The following is a 6,000-nucleotide window of genomic DNA, read 5'->3' on the forward strand; positions in this document are numbered from 1 at the left end:
TAACAAGACATCACATTGACATGGCTTATTAACACACATAACATTAAAACAGAAAGGCTAAGGATGATTTGCGTCCAGGATGATTACAGATATGATTATCAGGGATGAAATTCATGACCGGAATGACAAGAAGGGGGGCTGGGGGGCGGAAGCTCTGAGAGTGTGAATAAGGTGGTGTTGGGATGGGGGTGTGGGTGGGGGGGTAAGGGGTAGTGAGTGTGTGAGGATGTATGTGTGTGTATGTGTGTGTGTGTGTGTGTGTGTGTGTGTGTGTGTGTGTGTGTGTGTGTGTGTGCATATGTGTAAGGTTGGCTTGCTGTTGGGCCAGGAGGAGAGAAGCTGGAACACAGAGAGGGAGGGATTCAGAGGAGAGGAGTTGTAATTATTCTGTTAAAGAGGAGTGTAATAATAAGAATAACTGATTGCCTGACTGATTGACAACCTGGGCACCCATTAATAGCCACCCATCCCACCAGGCCCCCATCATATGCACACGTCCCCCACTACCACAACCAACCACACCTCGCCCCCAGACCTCCATCCAACACGCCACTCTTGACCTAAATATGTATGTGAATGGCTAGGTTGAGAGCTCTATCTAGTGTGTAGCATTAAAAGAAGTGGGCATGCATGGTGAATATCTGTCAGGATTTCCCCATGCACACCACACTTACCCCTGTGTAAGATGTATGCCTCCTCTGTAATGTGTGCATTAAAATAAGTGAGGCATGCAGATAGACACCTGATGAGGTATCTACCTGCACCCCACCCTTACCCTAGCCTGTTTTGTGGTTTTGTTTATGTTTTATGAATGTCACCTAATATGTAGTGCAATTAAAAGAGAGTAAGCGTGCTGTGTGCTTCCAGAACAAGGCATGTGCATGAGCATATGAGGAGGGTGCACAACGGGGGCCCAGGGCCAATAGATAACCAAAAGGACCCAACCAATGCCAAACCCACACAGCGACCCGCCAGGACCGAGTCTCCCAAGCCATCCAATGGGGCCCCGGCATAATAACGATGAGAGAGGCAGAGAGAGTGAAATCAGAAAAGTTATCAGAGATGTAAATAAAAGGGGGAGGGGGAAAAGGGGATGCTATTTATTTGCTATTAATAGTAATAATAATAATAATAATAATAATAATAATAATAATGATAATAATGATAATAATAATAATAATAAACAATAATTGTTCCAGCTACCATCCCCTGCCCAGTGTTCGAGGATATGTGTATCTGTTGATGAAGTGTGTTGGTGTGGAGATGGATCTCAGGCAAAGAGGGTCAGGACTGTAGGTAGGTGATAAAGGGGTACCAAGGAGAGGTTGTATCCTGAGTATTGATTACGTTTGTAGTTGATAGGTTTTCTAATGATATATAGTCTGTTAACAAGTTTTTCCAATGAGTGATGTGAACATTGTTCCTAGATTTCTAGTTCATGAGGATTGTTTTCTTGGCGATAGTCAGCGCTGTCAGCAGTGTTTTATTGCAAGAGTTGCTTAAATTGACTGTGGATGTATCACCAAGTATGCATAAGGAAGGGGATTGATTGGAGTGCAAAGCCAAACGCATGGATGCATGTGTCTGGGTTATTTTGTGTGCAGTGAGAGCATAGATCCGAACCAAACCCCATTTTAGCCAATTTATGTGCAGTGAAGTGAAATCTGTGAAGAACCTTGTATTGTATTAGTTGTAGATTACTTTTCTTTGTCATGAGGTAGATGTTTTTGCACATTTTGGACCAGAAGTTGGCACCGGGAGTAATTGATAAGTATGATTCCTATTTGTGATATGGCAGGCCAATTGTTTTTTCTGAACGAGATATAATTTTGTAAAATTTGGGAGAGTATTTTTTTGGGAGAGGGAATATTAAGCAGCTCTGAGATTGGTGGGGGAATGTCAAGGTTAGCTGTCGGGATGTTAATTTTTCCTAGGATAGATGATTTAATTTGCAGGTATTGTAAGAAGTGTTTACTCTCGATGCCGTGCTTCTGGACCAAACAGGAAAATGAGGCCAGATTGTTGTCTTGAAGAATGTGTTGAAGGTGTGTGATACCCTTTCCCATCCATGTGTGAAAGTTAAGTGTTTTTTTATTGACAGTGAAATCTGGGTTATTCCAAATCGGGGTGCGAATTGATGGCGCTATAGGTGAATCAGTGATGTGGTAGAATCTCCACCAGGCTGTCAGAGTAGATGAAATTGTTGGGGCTTTGAAGGATGGATGTTTTTTGATTGACTGGCTGCAGAAAGGGAGATCTGAGATTTTAATTTCTTTACAGATTGTTTGTTCTAGGTCTAACCAGGTGTTGTCTGAGGGGGTGGGGTGTAGCCATTTGTACATGAAGTGGAGCTGATTGGCCAGGGCATAGTGCTGGAAGTGTGGGGCCTCTAGTCCTCCCAGTGCTTTTGGTTTTTGGAGAGTGGTGAGTTTGATCCTTGGGGTCTTATCTTTCCAGTAGAATTTAGTGATTGATGAATCGAGAGACTTAAACCAGAGTGGGGTGGGCTGGGTTGGAATCATAGAGAGTAAATAGTTTATTTTGGGCAGTATTGTCATTTTGATTACTGAGATTCTGCCCATGATGGATAATGAGAGGTTCTTCCAGCGTTGAAGGTCATCATCTATTGAAGTGAGTAGAGGGGAATAATTTAGGCTAAATAAGTCTGACAGCCTGGGGGAGACTTTTATCCCTAAGTAAGTGATATAGTTAGTGCAGAGTGGAATAGGTGAAGAGTTGGCCGTCACATCCCAGCTGTTGGGATGTAATGGGAGAATTGCAGATTTATTCCAATTGATTGAGTATTCAGAAATTTTAGAGAATGTGTCAATTAGTTTGATGGTTTCTTTTACTGATGTTGTGGGGTCTTGAAGAAAGAGAAGAATGTCGTCGGCATAAAGGCTGATTTTGTGATGCATATATGGAGTCTGGACACCTTTGATGAGGGGGTTCTGACGGATGGCAGCTGCTAGGGGTTCAATGAAGATTGTAAATCTGTCTCATAGCCCATCTCGGCTTGTCCCCTGCTTCAGTGGAAATGCATGGATTCCAGTTTCTTCCAGTAGCAGCAACTGGAATCTATGCATTTCCACAGAATTATTTTTGGAATCTGATCCCTTATCATATCTGTTCATTCTTACCGTCATTAATTTCGACTTATCGCGGACTAAATTCAAGATGGCTGCAAACGCTTAAACTTCATGAAGATACTGTCTGTATAAATCGTCTTGTAAGTAAACTACCAGTGCTTTTTCAAAGTTCTCAATGTCTCGTTTTAAATGTCAGGGCCCACGGAAGTCTACCAATGAAGTGTGGAGATACATTGAGCCTCGTAAATGGTGTGAAACAGTGATTTATTTGCATGGCTAGCCCGATGCCGAAGCACCACCATTGAAAAAAGCTGTTGGTAGCATCGGGCTAACTAGCCAGATTTTGGAGTGCAGGGGACAAGCCGAGATGGGCTATGAGACATACGTTCACACTCGGTATCATGTTTCAACACACTTTAGGTCAATATCACACCAGAATTCCCCTTTAAGCGATTCAATGTTTTTTTTTTTTTTTCAGGAATCTCCCCACCAACATTAAGCCAGCAGCTTTCCATCCACTATTGTAATTCCTCTGGCATTGCATTTTTAGTTGTTTTTGTTGCGCTTGTTGTAACTATTACTCAATATCATAAATCAACAGTAGTAGAAGTACAAATTGTAGTAGTAGTAGTAAAAATGATAATAATAAAAAGTTGACCAGAAGACTCTTTTATTTGTCTCACATGTGTAATCGTGATGCAGATTATTAACGTTGTATCCCAATATAACAGAGACGCTAAGCGACAGAGATGCACACAGCGTAGCTCTAAATAAGATCTATTCTCTCATGTGTTCAATCATGTCCAGCAGGGTGATGACTCCACAACAAAGAGCTAATCTTAATCTTTCCTTTTCGGAGAGACAGGCCGCAGGCCACAGGCCGCGTATTAGTGAGCGTGTAATTTTAGATCCTTGCTCCCCGTCTGGCATGCTGTTTGTCGTGTGTGTGCAAGTGCTGCCAACTCACCATCACCATCCAGAGGCACCTTCTCACATATCACACAACAGTCTACTATCCACTCACAAACTTGATCTGCCTGTACAGCCAGTTCCCACTCTGGCCATAAACACAACTAGGGTCATAATTCAACAAAGTCACACTAAATGCAAGCAAAAGGCCTTCCCGAAAGCCACATATCTCTCTCTAAGGACAACTCACTATGATCTCTATTTATCTCTGTCAGTCTCCACATAAAATAAAGCGGGCATAGCATGAAAACACATAAAAGTGTGTGTGTGTGTGTGTGTGTGTGTGTGTGTGTGTGTGTGTGTGTGTGTGTGTGTGTGTTAGTGAATGAGTGAATGTGTTTTGGACAGAGTTGGCAATGCCAGTTTGGCATGCTGCAGCTGAACACACCACCACCACAACCACTCCCAGAAGAGGAGCAGCACCAGTACAGTTCCCCTGGCCCCTCAGTGGAAATGTACTGGGCGTGTCGAATGGCATTAATGACTGGCACTCGCTCTGAGCGCGCCGTTGGGTCAGTGGTGGGCAGTTCTGCAGCCAGCCTTCTCGTCTCACTTATTCCAGAGTGTTTCCAGCAAGGGTAACAATATAATAAGGAGCACATGTTAGGTAAGTAGGTTAATTGAGGTTAGTCGTTGGGGGTGTGTGTGTGTGTGTGTGTGTGTGTGTGTACTAGGGGTCAACAGATATGTTTTTACAGTAAATACCTTTAAGCATATGTTTAATTCAGAGAACCTTGCATAATGATCTCAACACAAAAAGTGCAGGGAGCTCAGCAGCATGTTTTAAATCAAGATAAACAAGTAAACAAACAAATGAATAAAATGAATGAATATTAAAGGAAAATTCTGTTTTTTAGCACTTTAAGGCCCTTTTCTGGTTTGTTTTGGATGAACTAGAGTGGTGGACACCGAAATTTTGACGATTGGTTCTGTCTCGACTTTTCTGACTCGTTTTGCATCACCTTTGACTTCTCAGGGTGGCTGAATTTTCCTTTGAGATATGAATGAATTAATATAGAGGGGGGGGGGTGAAAAAGAGCTAGAGCTAGAGCGTGTTTCTCTCTTGGCCTTGACACACACCTCGTGATCTCTGAAAGATCCTGAAAAGGCAGGCACCCGCGACAGCATCAGATCAACACAACCTTTGTAATTTGATTAGGTGCTTCGGCGCTCCGCCCAACCTCCCTAACGCACCGTCAGGAGCTGAGATCAGCACCGCCATGAGGGACAGCAGGCCCTGGGTGCACCACTGTGCCTCTACGCTAGAATGAAAAAAATAACCAGAGCCAAGAAATGATAGTCATTTCAACATAACAACCCCCAAACGTTGATATGGTGAAATATCAGAGTGATGGCTTTGAGTTCAATCTACAGACCTGATCCATAAAACACACACACACACACACACACACACCTTAATGACTAATGACTGATGGCGCAGTTGACGCAGACACAATGTGGCCCTTTAAAGACTGTGAGAAGGCATGACAAGTGTGTACCAAGAGTGTGTGTGATTCCTGAAGAATGAGCCTTGCACAACAGGGCAACATAAGGAACACTTCACAGAGCCTGCTGTGCCAGGGCTGAGGACACACACTGCTGTTATTTCACCATCCTATTCTGAAATCTTTTGAAATATTATTTGAACTATTTCTACACTTTGTGTCTGTAAGTGTGTGTGTGTGTGTGTGTGTGTGTGTGTGTGTGTGTGTGTGTGTGTATAAGTATGTTTTCATCCTCTTCTCTCTGCTTCTGTTGTTGTTGTGATGCTCTTGTGTTTTTGTGTTTGGCTGAACCATCCTCCCCCTGATTGATGCAAAGGGTTTACGTTCTCCCTCTGGAGACGAACCAAAAAAGCCCACACGCAACCATCTTTTAATATCAGCCCGAACCCCCTACCCCCCCCCCACACACACACACACACACAAATACAGAGCGAGAG

At 43.2% G+C, this 6,000-nt stretch overlaps 1 protein-coding gene across 5 annotated transcripts in view; it reads right to left on the bottom strand.

Annotated features, from left to right (window-relative positions):
* Window positions 1-6,000, bottom strand: part of LOC125300311 (LIM domain containing preferred translocation partner in lipoma) — a 198,350-nt gene that overhangs the window by 127,498 nt on the left and 64,852 nt on the right. The gene's annotated exons all lie outside the window — the stretch shown is intronic.

This window comes from Alosa alosa, chromosome 9, assembly GCF_017589495.1.
Source record: "Alosa alosa isolate M-15738 ecotype Scorff River chromosome 9, AALO_Geno_1.1, whole genome shotgun sequence".
NCBI lineage: Eukaryota > Metazoa > Chordata > Actinopteri > Clupeiformes > Clupeidae > Alosa > Alosa alosa.